General features: G+C 36.8%; 2 pseudogenes; both read left to right on the top strand.

Moving 5' to 3' along the window:
- Nucleotides 1–1,019: 1,019 nt before the first annotated feature.
- On the top strand, nucleotides 1,020–3,727 carry LOC125220134 (annotated as a pseudogene).
- Nucleotides 3,728–6,512: 2,785 nt separating this feature from the next.
- LOC125220617 overlaps nucleotides 6,513–21,749 on the top strand; it is a 19,359-nt pseudogene continuing 4,122 nt past the window's right edge.

The following is a 21,749-nucleotide window of genomic DNA, read 5'->3' as shown; positions in this document are numbered from 1 at the left end:
GCAGCGGCACGGGCGACGGGGACGAGGACGAGGAGGAGGAGTGAAAGCCGAGGGGATTATGTAATTTTATTTTTAAACTATGTTTTTTTTTAAAATTATGTAATTTTTTTTAATTATGTAATTTTGTGTTTTTAATGTAATTCTCAGTATTTCCCGTTCATATTCGTGTCGAATTTTATTTTCGTGAATTTAAATTTTTAATTGTGAATTAATTTAATTGTGGGAAGGGCTAATGGGAGAGGGCGAGTGGGAAGGGCTAGTGCAGTGGGAAGCGGCTTTAGTGATGTGGCAGTGGAATGGGAGGGGCTATGCTTGACGTGGCATGGGAAAGGGGCGAGTGGTAGGGCGCCGCCGGAGACACCTAAGAGTGTCTCCAATCGGCGCCCCTCCCCAGTTCGCCCGGGTCGGGGACGAGCGCCGTAGTGGGCGGGAAGGGCGCCCACGCCCGTCCCGTGTTCCCCTGCGATGGCCTCGCCCCTCCCGTCGACATCCTAATTCTGACGGGCGCCACTGTGGTGTTGGTAGGACGTCCCACTCGGACGTCCCACCGATTTTTTTTATTTTATATTTTTTTTAAAAAAAACTCTATAAATACGGCTCGTGTCGAAATTTTAATTCCGTAAATTTTAATTTTAATTGTGAATTTATTAATTTTATTGCGGGAAGTCCGCTAGTGGGAAGTAGGGATGTCAATCGGGTTCAACCAACCACTATTCGGGTTGCGGGTCAATCGGGCGCGGGCAAATCAGTCTTGTGATTTTTTCGGGTTATGAAAGTTCAACCCTAACCCTAGAAGCTCGGGTTTCGGGCTAGCCCAACGGGCTAATCGGGTTGCTACCGATAAAACTAACATATATCTAATCCAATAAATGATGGTGAAAATTAGTTATATTTATAGAATGTAAAATATTTAATTATGATAAATTTAAGATATATGCAGTGGGAGGGGCGCTACCGGTGTCTTGGACCATTACTGGATAAGGTAAGATCGCATATTCACATGTTCATTTGAGCAGCAGCCGACACTATTTTACTTGAGCAGACACGTTTGAACTAAATTAGGAATGAAATTTGGCTTGCCATGAATTCATTCTTGCATTTTCTTGTTTTACTTTTTGTCGGAATCAAGTCTGCTGCTTCACAATTGATCGTGGAAACCCTCCCCGGCTACGACGGAGCTCTGCCTTTCAAACTCGAAACAGGGTCTCTCCATTTCTCATCAATTCACTACTCTCTGTTAATTTTCTCTCTGTTTAATTGGAAAGAATTGATGTTGTTTTGTGGGTATCAGATATATTGGTGTGGGAGAGAATGATGAAGTTCAGCTTTTTTACTACTTTATTCAGTCTGAAAACGATCCTAATAGAGACCCTTTGCTGCTCTGGCTCACCGGCGGCCCCGGTTGCTCTGCACTTTCCGGCCTCGTTTATGAAATCGGTCTCTTTTCTTCTCTCTCACACAAACACACGGAGATGTCGTTTTGTGATGCAGCTGGATTTTTGTTCTGATTAAAATATTTCATTTTAATTTGTAGGTCCACTAACCTTTGATTTTGATAATTTTGATGGAAGCTTACCTTCTTTCCTATTGAACCCATATTCATGGACTAAGGTTTCTTACCATTATTGCTACATTAATTAGTTCTTGATTTCCATTCTTGAATTCATCCACATTACATCATGATGGTGTTAGGTTGCCAACATTATATTCATAGATTACCCTGTTGGAGCTGGATTCTCATATTCCAAGTCTACAAGAGGCTAATCTTCCTCCGACACTAATTCGACCCAACATAATTACACATTTCTACGCAAGGTTGCTTTTGCTTCACATGTTTTTTTCATTTATTTTGGTTGTTGTTGTTGTTGTTGGAAGTTTACCTTCTTTTGCTGGTTTAGTGGTTGTTAGCCCATCCCGAGTTTATCAAGAATCGTCTCTATGTTTCGGGTGACTCTTATGGTGGCAAGATTGTACCCATGCTTGCTCTTGAAATTGCTAAAGGTAGTTGCTTTTCAATACGCTTACGTTTTGTTTATTTCCTCATCAAAATTTTAAGTCGAAAATTTGCAGGCAATGAAGTTGGACTAGAGCCAATAATGTCTCTCAAAGTAATGGCAGTTCTTAAAATCTTATTTCCTTCTTTATTTGTTTTCTTGATATTGATTCTCTATGCCTAAGAAGATAGCTATTTTGTGGAATGGGAATAGGGCTATATTATTGGGAATCCACTAACATATGAAGCTCAGGATATGAATGAAAAGATACCTTATGCTCACAGAGTGGCACTCATTTCAGACAAACAATTTGAGGTGCTTTCGTTGTCTATTTGCGAATTTAAACTAGTGTTATAGTCTTTTTGCCCTTTGCTTGATCTTCCATATCTTGAATAATGATTTCAGCGAGCAAGAATCAGCTGCAACGGAGAGTATGAGAATCCAGATCCAAATAACGTTGAATGTTCATTTGCTCTTTATAGTATCAATCAGGTATAAATTACTAATGATATATTCTTGGCATATGTCAATTGATTTTGATGTTTTAGACAATGGTGATGGCCTTTTAATCAAGTGCAGTGCATCAAGCTTATCAACGATGGTCATATTCTAGAGCCAAAATGCAAATTCCTATCACCAAAACCAAGTGGTTCTAGAAAGTTCCAACCGTCTCAATTAGACGATCCAATCGACATCCTCTCCCTCTCCAGCGGAAGTAAACTAACATGCCGCGTATAACTCCACTCTGCCTATCACATTGTCTCCATGTCATCATCGAGCTTAACCCAAAGCTGTCATGTCTTGCAGTATATGAGATATGCGACCTCCTATGTGTGGGCTAATGACGAAACTGTGAGAGAAGCTCTGCACATCAGAGAGGTACATGAACCAACTTTTTGAATTTGACTATAACAACACATTATTAAGGTGGTGTTGTGCTCACATTATTAAGGTGGTGTTGTGCTCACATTATTAAGGTGTTGTGCTCAAAAGTTAATCAATCAATCAATCAGGGAACAGTACCTGATTGGATTAGATGTAACCTGAGCTTGAGCTACGAAAATGACATAGAAAGCGTTGTCGAGTATCATCAAAATCTGAGTGACAGAGGCTTCCAAGCCTTGGTGTATAGGTGAAATTAAATCTGATTCCACAGTCTTAATACTCACGTATATTTTTCGACATTGTTAGTGAAGCTATACGCCTCTTTGTTTCAGCGGTGATCATGACATTAATATACCTTACATGGCCACGTTGAAATGGATCCGCCAACTGAATTTGTCTGTGAATGATGAGTGGAGGGCGTGGACCGTCGATGGTCAAGTTGCAGGGTGAATTTTTCTGCTGTAGCAACTAATGATTGAAGCAAATATCTCATTGCTCAACATTGTGTTATGTGATTTGCAGATACACTGAGCTATACAAGAGTAAGATCAAGGAAGCTTACCTCATGTTTGCTACAATCAAGGCAAGTTAAAGATGTAATTTATTTTTAGTATTTAATTTGAAATGAAAGAAAATATGTGGATGGTTGCAATGCATATATGCAGGGGGCAGGGCATACAGCACCAGAATACAAGCCTAGAGAGTGTTTGGAAATGTTAAAAAGATGGTTGTCTCTCTTCCCACTCTAAAATCTCTCTCATCTTCATTTATGTAATAATTTACCATTTTTGCTTGGATTAAAGCACTTGGAATTTTGTATTCATTTGTGTAGTATTGGTTTTTTTTTATCTTTGTACCCATTACCACCACTTTTATGTGTATCATGTTTCTAAAAAGCATAGCGGCATTGACAACGTAGTGTCATTGCTGAGAAGTGAGAACACACCTTCCTCGAACAATGGTTGTGGTGCGTGGGTGATATGTTAAACCGGTGCGGGTTAGTTCTAGTTCTACAAGTTATTTAATAATCTATGAAAATAAATATTATTCACTTTGTCCCACTAGGCATTTTTGGTTTGCGACAATTTTTAATGTATAAATAATGAAAAATAAAAGAAGGAGAAATATAAGCCCCTGTTCGGTTGCCCCGTCAAAGTCTGGATTCGTATCTTTTCATGGATAATCTGCTGTTCGGTTGGCATTATTGTCATGCTCCGCCGGCCTGTTGGCCTGCGTCTTCTTTGTCTCGGCCCATCTCGGTGTTGCATATTTTACCTTAATCTCGCGACTGTCCATCTCTCCCCCACCCCTGCGACTAAACTTATCTGGCTTCTTCTACCTTTGCTAACTGTCTTCGTGGATGTGGATGGTGTCGACAATTTGTTCTTGGGGTTTGGGAAATTTTGATTTTTGCATTTGAGGTTGGAGAATTTTTGGGATGTGGTTTGTTATTGTCAATTGAAGACCATTGCCTAAACTGATATTCAATTCAATATTAAAACAAATGAAGATAAACTTTTTATAAAAAGTCCAGTGGAACCATGCACATATAATAGTTATGCAATCCCAACCTCCATAATTTTGATTATTTGATAATATCTATAATATTTGAAATGAACAATTAAGTGGAGACAATTTTTATTAATTTTACATATAATCTTGATGAAGTTTAATCGAAATGGTGAAATCACAAATATAAAATTAATTGATAGAGTAGACGTAATATTTTTGGTCACACGTACATAATTAAGATTAATTAATTTTAATTTTTTTTAAATTTGCAAGATATAAATATAATAACCTTATCAATCCAACATTTTATATTGGATAAAAAAACTATCTTGAATATAATCTTGTAACCCAAAAAAAAACATAAAATCTAATATCTTGTTTACCAAACATCAAACTAAAGTTATAGTATAAGATACGATTAATCAAGTAAACCAAACAACAATCCTTAATCCAATATTAGTTTAATCTTGGACAAAGCCCATCCTAACCTATCTCATAATATATCTATGATTATTTAGTGTCACCAACCGAAGTACCGAACATGCACTAAGGAAACAAATTGATCAAGCTGAACAGGACCAGTTAAGCTAAATTAGAAACAAAACTGGAAACGAGTAAATTGATCAACCCAAGTCGAGGAGTCCTCTTTTGCAAGACGAAAGATATGCTCTGGTAGTGCTCCTAGTTTGGCGTGTCGTCCCCAAGGATAAAACGACTTTATCTTGTTCATTGCAAACCGCGGTTTAAACAAACTTTGGCGAACTAGATGATGGGAAGGGTAAAGCTTGACGGATAAGACAAATGAGAGAGAGAGCTAATGCTCTGTGAATGCAGATGTTCTATTTTGTATTGTTGTATGGAATGCATAAAATGTCTTCCTATTTATTGGGTCGGCCCATCCTGCCCAGGCTCGGCTGACCAATGAAATGGAACGGGCTTGGGCTGAGCTAAGAAGGTTAATCGGGCTCCAGTTGGGAATTTTTACAAACCTAGGATCGGCATGGGCCCAAGCCCACTCAAAGCCCAGGCCCGACAACTTATGTACTAGTTTTATATACTATATTCTTAATTCTTTCAGTATATTTATTTTTTTAGCATGAATTTTGAAAAATGATAGGTGTGAAAAGATGATGAAATGTGCGACCCATTTTTATATACTCCCCCATCCCAAAATAGGAGTCACTCTTATTATGAGCACGAGTTTTAAAAAATGTAAAGTATAGTGGATTGAAAAAGTTAGTGGAATATGAAACCCACTTTTTTTTATACTGGTTTTATAATAAAATGTGAGTGAAGTGAGTTAGTGGAATGTGAGACATACTTAACATTTATGACAATAACGAAGTGCGACTCTTATTGTGAGACGAACCAAAATAGCAAAGTGTGACTCTTATTGTGAGACCAAAATAGAATGTGAGTGAAATGAGTTAGTGGAAAGTGAGGTGTACCCACCATTTACAGTAAAAGTGAACCGGGATTCCTAATGACAAACAGACTAAAATAATAAATCGGGAGTCCTAATGACGGACAGAGGGAGTCCATTTTTATATGGTTCTCTTCTCGAATATGAGATAGTTAATACACTCTTAATTAATACATTGGACTTCTCATACCTCCTTTATAGCTCCCATATGTGACCAACAAGGCATTATTTTTCACATACTGAGAATCAACTTAGCGAAAATAAATATACCACGGACATCTATTTTCAGAGTAGAGCGACACTAAATCATTTAATTTCACAAAATTAAATGTTTTGTTGCTTTTACTCTTGATCAATACCCTTTGACGAAGCACGATTCCAACATTTTAAATATCACATTCATATATTATTAGTACATCATATTTTCCTTACGCTCCATTCATACCATAATTCTATTTCTTCAAGACAATGGGCTATGGGCATGGGACTAAAAAAACTTTACATGAACAGAACTTGACAGATTGTGTGGCCATCATGTCGAGTGATCAAGCCGATTGGGCGTCGATGTTCATTGAATCAGAAATTTACTTAGGGTTTCTATTGTAGCAAAATAAGAAAAAGTAGAACAGGAATGCAATGTCACTGTGCATGAAGACATTCCTGCTTTTGCTTGTTGCTTTCGTTGTTTGTCACTGTTCATGAAGACATTCCTGCTTTTGCTTGTTGCTTTCGTTGTTGGAATCAAGTCTGCTGCTTCACAAACAATTGTAGAGACCCTTCCCGGCTATGACGGATCTCTGCCTTCCAAACTCGAAACAGGGTCTCTACATTTCTCATTTCACTAGCTACACTTAACTACACTCTGTTTTCTCTGTTTTTCTCTGTTTGATTGGAAAGAAATGATGTTGTTTTGTGGGTGTTGTGCATGCATGGTGACTGAGAATAGCAATCGAGTGTGCATGGGAAGAAGTCGAAGGATGCGCTGTAGCATATCAAGAAGAGTTCAAAAGCTAGTTAGGAAGACTAGCCATTTTAGGCGGTTATCTTCATGGTTGTAACAGATTTTGTGAAGTCTCTTTCATTCGATCTCTTGTATAAGTAGTTTAGAGATTTGCTCTTTGTAGCGGTAGATTCAGTCGTAAAACTCTTCAAGAATCCTTCAATAAAAGTTTCTCTCTTCAAGATTCACATTAAATCATCTTCCACATTCAACTCTGTTTTCTTGTTCGATCATAATCATTCTTTATCTTCAACAATTGGCGCCGTCCGGTGGGAATTCGAAATCCACGAATCACTGCAATGGCTGCACGTCTAGAGGCCGAAAAATTCACAGGAAATAATGATTATGGTTTATGAAAGATGAAGGCAATCCTCATACAACAAGAATTGGCTGCGGCGCTTACCTCTGCAGAAGCTGATGGGAAAGAGAAAGGGCCCGCGCTCGATGAGAAGGCACATGTAATAATACTATATGAGAACCTTTTCCACTTTTGACGATTCTTAGGACCAAAATATACCCCTTGAGGGTATTTATACTTTAGATACCTATATGATATTTAAGTTTTTTATTACATATTTAATTACAAAACACATGCTATTTTAAAGACACAAAAATTGAAATGTATTTGCATTTCGAAAGTTTTAAAAAATTTACAATTTAGGAAGCAAAAGAAAGAGTTCCTAAATTAAGGACAATTAATTTAATTTCTTGTTCTTTTAGGACGCTTTCATTTGCGTCTTCTAATTTTAGTTGGAACACTAACAATAAGGATGCACTTTGAAGCATTGGTGGTATATTTATAAATACAAATTAGTGTCCTTAATTGTATTAAAAAATATCCTTAATAGTTTTTTTTTGTTATAGTATTTAAATTTATTTCTTTTCTTATAGCATTTCTTTGTCTTTAAAGTACATCAAATAAAACTCCGTATAACGATATAAGCATATTTCTTCTCTACTCAATCTAAATCTTTTCAAAAATACACCTTACCTTGGCACGTTGAAATGAATACACAAAATGAATGTGTCCTTGAAAGATGAGTGGAGGGCATGGACCGTTGATGGTCAAGTTGCAGGGTTAAAAAAGAAAGAGTGCATATTCTTGTGGGACGGAGGGAGTATTAATTAAGTTGAGCTAGATTTTTGATACTCACACATATCTATAAAAATAAAGAGAGATACAAAAATAAAACATAATTGAAATATTGTTAATGGAAAATGAGTCACATCATTCGTGAGAAGGAAGTTACTAAGGGTGTCTCCACCGTCGCCCTGCCCGTCCGCCCGCCGCCGTAGTGAGCGGGACATCCGCCCACGCCCGTCCCGAGTGCCCCTGCGATGGGCTCGCCTTTCGCGTCGACATCCGACATTTTTAATTTTTAATTTTTTTAAAAACTCTATAAATAGGGCTCCCCCAACTTCATTTCATTCACACCACTTGTGTTGACAAGTTTCTCTCTCTAATCTACAAATTTCATTTCTACTACAATGGAGTACAATAGAAACTCCCCCACCACGAGCGCGAGGGAACTTACCCTCGATTCCCATCGGATCGGAGGGAAATTTTGCGGCGATGAATCCCCAGATGGCGGGGATGAATCCCCAGAATGGCGAAGGACGAGCGAGGGACGAATCCCCAGATGGTGGGGATGGCGGGGATGGGCGGCCCATGCCGGCGATGACTCCCCAAAATGTTCTACACTTGTGTACAGTTAAGGGCCGAGTCGAGATGGGTCAGATGGCGAGGGGCAGTGGGTATGCCGGCTTAATATGTCGGGGATGGGTGGGACGATGCCGGGAATGGTGGGGGATGGGAAGTATGCCGCCAAATATGGCGAGGGTGGGAGGGATGATGCCCGGGGCGGTGGGGATGGGCGGTACGCCCGCCAAGCTATCGGTGGGTGGAGTCGATGGAGAGGCGGAGCCCGAGGGACGCCCTAGGGAATACATGTATCGGCCATATATAGATTTGTTGGCCGATGATTCCCCTGAAATGCATTCCGGAGACTCGGTACGCTAGGCATCGAGACTTTCTTTTGAGGATGCAGAGTATCGGCGGTAGGTGAGACTCGATGGGGCGGAGCCCCGAGCGCAAGGGGCGAGGAGCAAAGCGGGGCAAGACGGCGGAAGGCGGGGGGTAGGGGCAAGGGCAAGGGCGAGTCGAGCTCTTCATCTTACGAGGCGAGAGGAGGAGGAGGGCGAGGATGAGGCTGAGAGGACGATCTGGTCAGGTGTGTGGGAAAATCTGCGCGCTTGCGAAGGCATGGATCGGTGTTGTAGAGGATCCATATGTCGGGGCGAACCGGTATGTTGACCGAATGTGGCATCGTATTAGTGCCGCCTACATAGCGTCAAGCGCACAGGGTGAAGCCTCGCGTACCCGAGCAATGCCGGGAAGCAGTGGCTTCGGTTGGGGCTGAAGCTCAGTCGTTTTGCCGCCCTCTACCAAAACAACATGCGCATGGTAACAGCGGCATATGCGAGGATGATGTGAAGAGACAAACCTTGACGGTACGAAGCCGAGACTTGAACATCGAGAGAGTTTGACCGATTAGGAGGCACTCTCGTGGTGAGGATTCGCAAGAGGATTAACGCTTGGTGTCGGAGCTCAGTGGGACGGACGAAAATCAACTCTTCGGTGGAGTACGCGGCGTGCGGTTCGCACGAAGCTCCCAAGCCGAGAAGAGGCCCCGCTACAGGCAGGCTCTCCGCCATCGTCCCGGCGCCCGATGGGAGCAGCGGGCTGCGCGGATGAGGAGAGGAGCGCGGCGGCAGCGGGTCCTACGAGGTCGAATCGAAGCCCGGGAGGCCCGGAGGACGACGTCCTCGCCGCGTACGGCAAACGGAAGACTACGATGCGAGCACTATGAAGTGGTATAACGCGGGATCCGGTGTTGAAAGAGGCGTAACGGAGGTGGTCGACGGAAATGTCGGCCCGCGATTTAAGGGCGCCACCCCGGTGATGATTGTGGTCGAGATCGGGCGGGGGGCGTCGGAGAGCGAGGGGCAAAGGGGCCGGGCGATGGGGACGAGGACGGAGGAAAGAGTGAGCTGAGGTAATCTTAATTTTATTTTTAAACTATGTTTTTTTAAATTATGTAATTTTTTTTAATTATGTAATGTAATTTTCGTATTTCCCGTTCGTATTAAATTGTCGAATTTTAATTAAAGTGAATTTTAATTTTAATTGTGAATTAATTTAATTGTGGGAAGGGCTAGTGGGAAGGGTTAGTGCGGTGGGAAGGCTAGTGATGTGTCGGTGAAATGGGAAGGGCTAGTGCGACGTGGCGTACGGTTTTGTGGGAAGGGCTAGTGGAGGGACGAGTGGGAGGGGCGCCACAGGAGACACCTTTAACAATAAAAATGACCTATTTTTATGGGAAAGACTAAAATAAAAATAGTCTTTATTTTTATAGAGCAGAGTATTAAGCATATGATGTTATTGGTGTAGTTGAGGTATAGGTATATACTTGGTGGATTGGAAAGGGGTTTACGCCTCCGTGGCCGTCCCGAGGAAAGCACAGATACGGTAGGGTCCAGCGAAAATAGGAAAATCGTCCTACGGTGATAGAAAAATATGGATTTTGATAAATGTTGTATTAGAGTTAGTAAGCGGTGGTTGAGTTGTTTTATGCTTATGTATCGAAGTCTGGCTGAAAGCAATTTTCTTTCACTTTTAACCTTTTTATTTTATTTTATCAATTCATATTGCTTTTTAAGTATCAAATCAAACCATAAAATAATTATGAATCTATCGTTTTATTAGTTTACATATACGAACCTTTCGTATTTCCGAGTCCTCTTATACGAAGGAGTCAGGAACATTTCTTCTTTATACATTTAAATGTTTGAGAGACATGTTATAAATGCAAACAAACATCAATGCGATAAAATTACTTCTTCTCGCCTTAGTTAAAAGTGGATTGTAGAATTTATTGTATACAAGCAATTCTATCAGTACAACATGCTTCAAGAAATATATGCTTTTCGAGTATACCAATCCTAGCAATACTTGCTACTTATTTTTTTTAGTTAAATAATTTTTTCAATATTTGTTATTTAGTACTATACAATACTTTATTTTATGTTATTACTTGTATATCAAAATAAACATTTAAAATATTTATGGGATCTAAATGTTTACAATTTTACCTACATTGCTTTTGTATTTTATATTTTAATTAATATATTATTTAAATTAATAATTAAAAAATTATATTATTATTTTAATAATTAATTTTTGCCCTCTCCATATTCGGATTCTGGATTGCCACCGTATAGTGATTATTTGGTGTATTGGGCGGTGGATATATGTTGCCAAGTCACACGTTACAAGCCACACAATATCCACTCAATAAATCATAGTCATGAATCAAGACCAAATTTGGGTAGCACGGTCGAGAAAATGAGCACATGAGATTGATGCTTACAATAACGTTAGGTCGGAATATAGATATCCGAGTATTGGGTTATCCGAACCCGATCCGATACCCGCTAGGAATTATATCCAATAACCAATTCTATGGGATTGGATATGAGATCGGGTAATGAAATTGAAAATAATTTGGGTATGATATCCGGTCGGGTATTGCGTATTACCCAAATACCCGATTCATTATTTAGTCTATTTTTTAATACCCGATTGGTTTTCGACTTTTGAATTATATTAGTGATTGTTTCTGTATATGATTAGATATGTAATAACATTTACATATAGCATAACCAATTCCCATAAAGACAAAGATAATCGTTTATTTTAAAAGAAACGTGACCCATTTTTGTAGTTTTATACTCCCCCCATCCCAAAAAAATAACGACATTTGGGACGGCACAAGGATTAATGCATATTGGTAAGTAAGAGATATGGGGAGAAAGGTAGTTAAAATAATGTTAGTGGATAGTTGGACTCATATCATTGTTAGTGTTTAGTGGATCCTAGTGGTATAAAGTGAAAATAAATTGATGTATAAGAATAATAAGTTTGGGGAAACTTTCCTTCAATGAAAATGAGATAATTTTGTGGAACAGAATAAAAAGGAAAGTGTCATTATATGGACGGAGGGTATACAATAAAATATATGGAATATTAAAGATATTAGTCTATTTAAATATTCTCTATATTAATAATATAATAATACTAATTTGAATTTGTTAGTAGTTATTAACATATGTAAAGAGTTGGACATTTCATAGTTGGGTACTCGATTCGTTGGGTTTGGATGCCCGGAGTGAGTATTTGGTATCCGAAAATATATCGGGTCGGGTATAGGGTAGGTATTTTACATGATTTTCGGGTTCAGGTATCCGTATCCCACCCCTAATTACATAGATGTGTTGAAAGCAAGGATTATTTTGGTAAAAGTCAGTTTTTTGTCAATTATCTTGCTCCCTTTTTTCTACGCAAAGTAATCTCATTTTTTTCCATTTTAAGACCAAAAATACTTTTATAGTAGTACCTATTTTACGGTTTATCCTACTGAAATGTTGTGAATAGTGTTATTATATGTAAAAATAATTGTGAGACTCATTCACACAATTACACCTAACCTCATTAATAGATACGAATCTTTTAATTTATTGATTGTTGTTGCTCAACGTATTGATGTATTGATGCTCAAAAAAAACGAGGAGTATAAAGATATGAATGGTGTTTTGGACCACTATTGGATAATGGTAATATCACATGTTCATTTGAGCAGCAGCCGACACTATTTTACTTGAGCCATTCTAATTAGGCACGTTTGAACTAAATTAGGAATGCAATGTGGCTTGCCATGAAGCCATTCTTTTTATGGTTGCAACGCATATATGCGAGGGCGGCATACAGCACAACTAAGCTAGGGAGTGTTTGGAAATAATAAAAAGATGGTTATCTCTCTTCCCACTCTAAAATCTCTCATAATTTTCCATTCTTGCTTGGATTTAAGCATTTGGAATTTCGTATTCTTGTATCTATATGTTTCTATTTGTGCATGTTACTAAAACTACTATTATTTCATTAGTCTAATCATTCCCCTTTCATTTCAAAAAACAACTATACTCCCTCCGTCCCCATTAAGAGTAACACTTTGACCGGACACGTTTTTAAAAAATATAAAGAAAAGTTTGTTGAAAAAGTTAGTGGGATGTGAGACCCACTTTTTAATATTAGTTTATAATAAAATATGAGTGAAATGAGTTAGTGGAATGTGGAACCTACTTACCATTTCTGGTAAAAATGAAGTCTACTCTTAATTGAGGACGGACTAAAATGAAAATTAGTAACTCTTATTCGGGGACGGAGGGAGTATTGTACAATTATTTAGTTGAATGTTGCAAGGGCATGACATCAATCCAACGATCATCATTGAAACAATAATTAACATTTATGGAAAGGCCACCATGTTACTTACCGTTATCTACGTTATGCGGCCTCTACAATTCACCATTTACTACTACTTCATTCAATCGGAATACGCTGTTGGATACTCCTCACGTATAAGTTAATATATACGTTAATTTGTGTTGATGTTAATTTCTATGTTACACATTGTCAAATGTGACGATTAACTTATATAAACGCCTGTGATACTCCTCCGTATAAGTTGTGTATTTGTGTTTGAAATTTTTCTCTCTTGAATTTGATAAATAATCCTTGCATGGTCCATCGTTAAATGTTTTATTGTATTGTCGTTTATAAGATATCTATTATGATTAAATGTCTTGTTTCACTTAAGTTCCATTAACTTCTTTCCATCAAATTTCATTATAAAATTAATTATAAAAGTAGGATTTAGGTTACATCAAAAACCCGAATAGAAAAGATTTAATGGGATGGTCGGCAATGTGTGCAAGAAACAAATCAAGCAAGGAAAAATCCATTTTTTTCACTCATTTAAGTGAGACATGTATCCACAACGAAAAGAGTAATGAACTTAAATTACTACTTCCTTTGTTCCGTTGTGTTGGAACACATTCTTTTACGAATGTTCCATTAGAGGGGGGACATTTGTCCCCCAAAAAAAGGTTCTAACTCAAATGGAACGAAGGGAGTGCAAATCTTATTTTCAATCTTATTAGCCAAACAATGAAATTATTTTAAATACCTTTCGATTCTAGATAACCTAATAATAAGGGCTGTTTGATAAGGTGTGGGGTATTGTCAAGGTAGGGCCCGAGAGAGATTTATGTCCTAGTTATGGAACAAAAATGATTTTGCTTTTGTGTGTTTGATAAGCTAGTTAAATAATTTATATAAGCCACTTATGTTTAATAGAAATTTTTATATCAAGATAATAATAAGTAGTTACATATTTATCCTTCTAAAATGTTCATAATCCCTAAGGTGCCCTTACTCTACCCTAGGGGGGGAAACAACCAAGAAGAGTCTTTCTCCCTCGCCTTTTCTCCCCTCCTCTTTCGCCGCCGGGACTATTCTCGTAGTTCTTGGAGAAATGAAATTTCGTTGTTATGGAAAGGTAAAGCGGGGCTTTTTTAAGTGGATCTAAAAGAGAAAATATATGTACTAGAAAAAAAATATATGAAAGGTAAAGGGGGCTTCATAATCTATCTTAATTTATCATACTGTATATTATATCTCACGCAGAAGAGGACCAAATAAAATTGACTAATGATATAAATTGCTGTTAGTGCGTGCACTTAATTTTCAAGCTATTAATATTCGGAGACTCTGTATAAATGTAACACAGTCTAATTTATCCGTTCTTGCTTTGATTAAATCACTTGGAATTTTCTATATGTTACTAAGCTCATACTAGTCCCATAATAAATGACACATGATTTGGGTAATGACAAAATTTTATAAAATGTTATTTTGTGTATTAGGTAGAAAGAAGATAGTATATATTTATATTAATATGAAAAATAGCTTTTCAAAAAGAAAATGTACTAATATTTGTGGCAAACTTAAAAGGAAAGCGGATCATCTATTATGGATGGAGGAGTAATAGTTACATTACATAATTAACGATTTAAAATAATAAAGAAAGAAGCATACTCTGATTCATGGTGCATTGGATCTAATTAGCTCTAGTTAAGCTATATGCTCCTTGTTGTTGCTCGTAATTGAAGTCGTATTCTTTTTTTCTACCTCATGTATATTTGCATTTGCCAAATGCTGCTAGAAAAAATATCAAATCAAACCAAGTACTAAACGTATATAAAATATTAAAAAAAGAAAAAAACTTAGAAGGTTTCAACAAAGATGCCAATGTCTTTGTTAAAGTTCAAATTGAGAATGTATGATAGGTGGTTGTGCAACGTAAACGGTTGGTAGCACGAACCGCCTCATTTGATTTCTTTGCAGTCCACTAATCGTTCACACGCTATGTTCAAAAACGCATACAGATTCTCGCTGGTTGATCCTGGTGTCACCACACACCATTTCTTGCTCTGCGTTATTTGCAAATTTAAACTAGTTCTATAGAAATTATATCTCAATTGTTGTTTAAAAATTATGAAGCATGGTTACATTACTGAAGTTTCTGTCAAAGTTGTTTGCATTTCGTCATAGGCTGGATCTTCCATGTTTGAATAATGATTTGAGCGAGCAAGAAGCAGCTGCAACGGAGAGTATAAGAATCCAAACAAATAACATAAATCAATTTTTTATTTTCTAACCAATAAAAAAAAAATAAACATTACATGGTAATTTAATTCGCAACGAAAATTGTGAATAAAACTGATAGCGACAAAAACCCAAAAACCGTGGTGCTCATTGAATGCTAAATTTAAGGAGAAGCTCATATATGAAGGGGGAATCGCCAACACTATTAAAAAAAAATTAGAATGCAATGTAAAAGATGAACCCATTTTCTTTGCTTGTTTTATTTTTTGTTGGAATAAATGCTGCGCCACAAACAACGTGGAAAACCTTCCGGCTACGACGGAATTTCCCTTTTCAAACTCAAACGGGGCTTCCATTTCTCAATTCACTCTGTTTTTTTGTTTTTCTGGGTTTTAAATTTGGGAAAAGAATTGATGTTTTTTTGTGGGATTCAGATATATTAGTGTGGGAGAGGATGATGAAGTTCAGTTTTTTACTACTTTATTCAGTCTGAAATGATCCAATAGAGCCCCTTTTGCTGCTCTGGCTCAACGGCGGCCCTGGTTGCTCAGCCTTTCCGGCCTAGTTTATGAAACGGTCTTTTTCTTTTCTTCTTCCCCCAACAAAAACAAAAACACACGGAGATGTCATTTCGGTTCTAATGAATTCCCCTTTTGCTAATTTGTAGGTCCATTAACCTTTGATTTTGATAATTTTGATGGAAGTTTACCTTCTTTCCTATTGAACCCATATTCATGGACTAAGGTTTCATACCATTATTGCTACATTAAATAGTTCTTGATTTCCATTCTGAATTTCCAATTACATGATGATGGGGGGTTGCCAACATTATATTCCTAGATTACCCTTTGCTGGAACGGGATTTCATATTCCAATAATGCAAGAACCTTCCCGATTCCACACTAATTCAACTCTACAAAATTACCATTTCTACGCAAGGTTCTCTACAATGCCCCGATTGTTTTAGCGGGTTTTTTTGATCTTTGTTGTTGATGGAAGCTTACCTTTATTTGGGGTTTTCACTGTCTTTTTTTGATAAAAAAAACAGTGGTTGTTAGCTCATCCTGAGTTTATCAAGAATAATCTCTATTTTTCCCGGGTGACTTTATGGTGGCAAGATTGTTCCTATGGTTGCTCTTGAAATAGCTAAAGGTAGTTATTATCTCACAAAATTTGCTTTTTTCCCTTTTGTTGGTTCCTCAACATTTAAGTTGAAAATTTGCAGGCAATGAAGCTGGACTAGACCCAAAAAAATGTCTCTCAAAGTAATGGGAATTGTTGATATCTTATTTCCTTTTTTATTTGTTTTCTTGTCATTGGTTTCTATAGCCATGGAAGGGGGACAGGGCTATTTTTTGGGAATCCAGTGACAGATGAAGCTCAGAATAACAATGAGAAGATACCTTATGCTCACAGAGGGGCACTTTTTTAAACAAACTTTTGAGGTGTTTTCATGTTATTTGATAATTAAACAGTTTTTCCGTTGCTTGATCTTCCATATTTTGAAAAATTTTTCACCCTCCCCAACGGGATTATGTGAATCCAGACCCAAAATAATATCGAATGTTATTCCTTTTTATAGTATCAATCAGGTATACATCATTCAACACATTTTCCTTGCAAATATCAATTGGTTTTGATGTTTTAGACAATGGTGATGGCCTTTAATCAAGTGCAGTGCACCAAGCTTGTCAACTTTGCTCATATTCTAGAGCCAAAATGCAAATACCTATCACCAAGACCAAGTGGTTCTAGAAAGTTTCCCAAACCCTTCAAGACGATCCAATCGACCTCCTCTCCCTCTCCAGCGGGAAAAAAACTATTATGCCGCGATTTCTCCACTCTCCCTATCACACTCCATTTCATCATCGACCTTAACCCAAAGCTGTCATGTTTTGCAGTATAGGACATATGCATCCATGGGGGGGTTTAAAGACAAAACTGTGGGGAAGCTCTGCACATCAGAGAGGTACATGAACCAACTTTTTTAATTTGAGTATAACACATTATTAAGATGTTGTGCTTAAAATTAATCAATCAATCAGGGGGCGGTACCTGACTGGACGAGATGTAACAAGAGCTTGAGCTACAATATGACATAAAAAGGTTTTCGAGTATCATCAAAATCTGAGTGATAGAGGCTTCCCCAAGGTGACCCTTTTACCCACAGTCTGTAAGCCATGACATTTTTTGACAATGTTAGTGATGCCATACACCTGATCTTTGTTTTAGCGGTGATCATGACATGGGGTACCTTCTAGCCACGTTGAAATGGATACGCCAACTGAATTTGTCCGTGTATGATGAGTGGAGGGCGGGACCGTTTATGGTCAAGGGGGGTGAGTTTTTCTGCTATAGCAACGATGATTCAAAAAATCTTATTTTCCCCTGTGTTATGTGATTTGCAGATACACAGAGCTATACAAGAGTAAGATCAAGGAGGCTTATCTCATGTTTGCTACAGTCAAGGCAAGATAAAGATGCAACTTTTTTTTAAAATTTAATTTGAAATGAAGAAAAAATTTGTAACATTTATGGTTAATGCATATAAACAAAGGGGGGGGATACAACCCAAAACAAGCCTAGAGAGTGTTTAAATGTTAAAAAGATGGTTGCTCTCTTTCCACTCTAAAATCTCTCATCTTCATTTCGTAATAATTTTCCATTCTTGCTTGAATTAAAGCACTTGGGAAATTTTGTATTCGTTACTAAACTTGTACTATTTCGTTAGTCAATCATTCCCCCTTTTATTTCCAAAAAAAACATATTGATATCATTTTTAAGGGCATCTGATCACGATCATATGGTTAAAATCTAGTTTTATTTTGAAATTAGTTAATAATCTATTAAAATAAATATTATTTTCTCCGTTCTACAAAATAGCCCTATGGTTACCATTTTTAATGAAACTAAAAAAAAGGGAAATGGAAAAAAAATTAAGTATTGTTAGGGGGAATGATCTCATCTTATTAGAAAAAAAAAAATTTACAAAAAATTTCAAAGATATACTTTATAGACTGAAAAAATGAAATAGTGAATTTTAATAAAAAAGTTATTTTGTATTGAAGCATAGGGTTTTAGTCTTTTTAAATTTTTTTATGTTGGTTTTATCAACAAAAATAAAAATTATGGAAAATAAACAAGGGGAAAATATAAGGAAACAAATTGATCAATTAGAGCATCCGCAAAAGGGTAGCCATCCAGCCATAGGGGAGACGGGAGGGAAACCCTGAGTAGGCAGCGGAAAAACGGCCAAAATTTTCGGGTGGGTACCCCCTGGGTTTGGCCGATTAAGCCCTATTGTTTTAAACCCCCATCCCGCTATTTTTTAATTTTTTTAATTTTTTTTTGAAAAATATATAATGTATTTTTTAAATGTTTTTTTATGAATTTTTTTTAATTATGTAATTTTTAAATAGGCATACGACGACTCTGACCCAATACAAATTTAAGACCTAAAACAAACATGTCATACCGTCGTGTCGGCGGGCTCTCCGACCCAATACCTAGTGAGATCCCTGTTGCAGCAGGAAACTATAATGGATTCAAAGCATACTAACATTTGTTAATGTATTTTTAATAAATTAGTGAGAGTAGAGTGGGGCTTGGCCGTGGAAGCCATTTTATTTTATTATGTAATTTTTTATTTTTGGTTAATGTATTTTTTATTTAAATAAAATTAACAATTTTTTCAAGATATGTGTCGAAATTTAATTCCAGTAAATGTAGTATATTTTGAATTATTTTTATTGCAGAGTGCTATGGCTAGCCTATGGTGCTCTAAATCCGATGTAAGGTGGTTTTTTAGTGTTCGACGTGGCGTGGAGAGAATGGTAGCCTATGCGGCTACCGACATCATGCAGATGCTCTTAACGATCGTAAACTAAATTAGAAACAAAACGAAACAAGTAAACCGATCAAGCTTGAGTCGAGAAGTCCTCTTTTGCAAGACGAGATATGCTTTCGAAAGTGCTTCGTTTGACGTATCGTCCTCAAAGATAAAACGATTTTGTCTTATTTGTTGCAAAACCTCGACAAAATAAACTTCCGCGAACTAGATGATGGGGAGGCGAGCCTTGATGTAAAAAAAAATTAGAGAGAGAGAGCTAATGCTTTATGAATGCAGATTTTCTATTTTGTATTGTTGTATGGAAATGCATAAAAGGTCTTCCTATTTATTTGGTCCCATCCCCCCCATGCTCGACGACCAATGAAATGGAGCGGGCTTGGGCTTGGGCTAAGAAGGTTAATCGGGCTCCAATTGGACATTTTTACAAATCTAGGATCAACACGGGCCCAAATATACTTAGTTTTATACTCTATTTTTTTAATTCTTTCAATATATTTATTTTTTGCAATATATATTATTTATTATAAGATAAATTTAATTGATCAATCTAAATCAAAATTTGTAACAAATTTGAATTCCATAATTATAAAGAATAATAATTAACTACTTTTCTCTTTCAAAAGTGCATCTTATAATTAATCGTGTTTTAATAACTTTGCATAATTATAGGGATTAGTTGTTAATGATTTATCTCTATTAAAAATACTTCTATAAATATAGTGATTGATTAGTTATTCATGTGTATGTAATATGCATACAGATAGGGATAAAATGCAAACTCGAAATATTATACAAACTACAAACTATGATTTGGACCGTTAGAAAATGTCAATAGATGACAAAATAATAGCAACAAAAAATGTCATTAGAAAATGTCAACACATAACTAAATAATAGCAACAAAAAAATGTCAACATAACATCAACGGTTAACACCGGTTGACATTTTTGTTGCATTATTTTGCCATCTCGTTAACATTTTCTAACAAGACGATCATAGTTTGAAATTTGTACAATATTTAAAGTTTGCGTTGATTACATCCCTATGCCTTACTGTATATATGTATATGAGTAAGAAGATTCGATATTATATCTATATATTCGTATATTTTCTATTAGATGGATGATTATTTTATATTTATATATATAAAAGATAATTGTAGACTTTATTAATGATATTATGTAAAAATAATCAATTAATTCAACTACATAACCTAAATATAAACTTATATAACAAATTTGATTTCCAATTACATTATTTTTCATTACCGGAATCAATTTAGAGAAAATGAATATATTAATGTCATCTACTCTCCAAGATCCCCGGAAATCATTTAATTTCACAAAACTAATTGATCAAAACCCTGAAGCACGATTCCAACATTTTAAATATCACATTCATATATTATTAGTATCATATTTTCCTCATGGTCCATTCATACCATAATACTTCCTCCCTCTCGTCCCTCGAAATTTTTTCACCTTTCTCCTTTTCCGTCTCCGTCCCTAAAAATTTGTCACCTTTTCACTTTTACCATTTTTAGTAGCAGACTCTACATTCCACTAAGTCATTCACACTCACAATTTATTATAAAACTAATATATAAAAGTGAACTCACATGTCACCTACTTTTTCAACCGACTAATTATTATGGACGGAGGGAGTACTATTTTCTTCAAGACGATGGGCTATGAGCATGGGAATAAAAACTTTACATGAACAGAACTTGACAGATTGTGTGGCCATCATGTCGAGTGATCAAGCTGATTGGACGTCGGTATTCATTGAATTATAAATTTTACTTTGGATTTCTATTGTAGCAAAATAAGAAAAAAAGTAGAACAGGAATGCAATGTCACTGTTCATTAAGACATTCCTGCATCTGCTTGTTGCTTTCGTTCTTGGAATCAAGTCTGCTGCTGCACAAACAATTGTAGAGACCCTCCCTGGCTACGGCCGATCTCTGCCTTTTCAAACTCGAAACAGGGTCTCTCCATTTCTCACTTCACTCCATTTTGAGAGCTTTGATGGAAGCTTACCTTCTCTTGTATTGAACCCATATTCTTGGACTAAGGTTTGACACATAAATTTCCATTTTTGATTGCCATTTCTTTAATTCATCACATTACATGATGATGGTGATTTTGATGGTGTTAGGTTGCCGGCATTATATTCCTAGATTACCCTGTTCTGACTGGATTCTCATATTCCAATACTACAAGAGGCTACTCTTCCTTCGACACTAATTCAACCCAACATAAATACACATTTCTACGCAAGGTTATCATCCTCACCCTTATTTTTGTTGCTTTTTGGTGGTTGTTATTGATGGAAGCTTGCTTGTTTTTGCTGCCATTGTTTGGAAAAAAAAAATAAAGTGGCTGTTAGCTCATCATGAGTTTATCAAGAATCGTCTTTATGTTTCGGGTGACTTTATGGGGGCAAGATGGTTCCCATGCTTGCACTTGAAATAGCTAAAGGTAGATAGTTGCATCTCACATAAATATGCTTATGGTTTG

Source organism: Salvia hispanica, chromosome 4, assembly GCF_023119035.1.
Source record: "Salvia hispanica cultivar TCC Black 2014 chromosome 4, UniMelb_Shisp_WGS_1.0, whole genome shotgun sequence".
In the NCBI taxonomy this organism is placed as follows: domain Eukaryota; kingdom Viridiplantae; phylum Streptophyta; class Magnoliopsida; order Lamiales; family Lamiaceae; genus Salvia; species Salvia hispanica.
The sequence above is the reverse complement of the archived record's forward strand: the minus strand, read 5'-3'. Positions and strand labels throughout refer to the sequence as shown.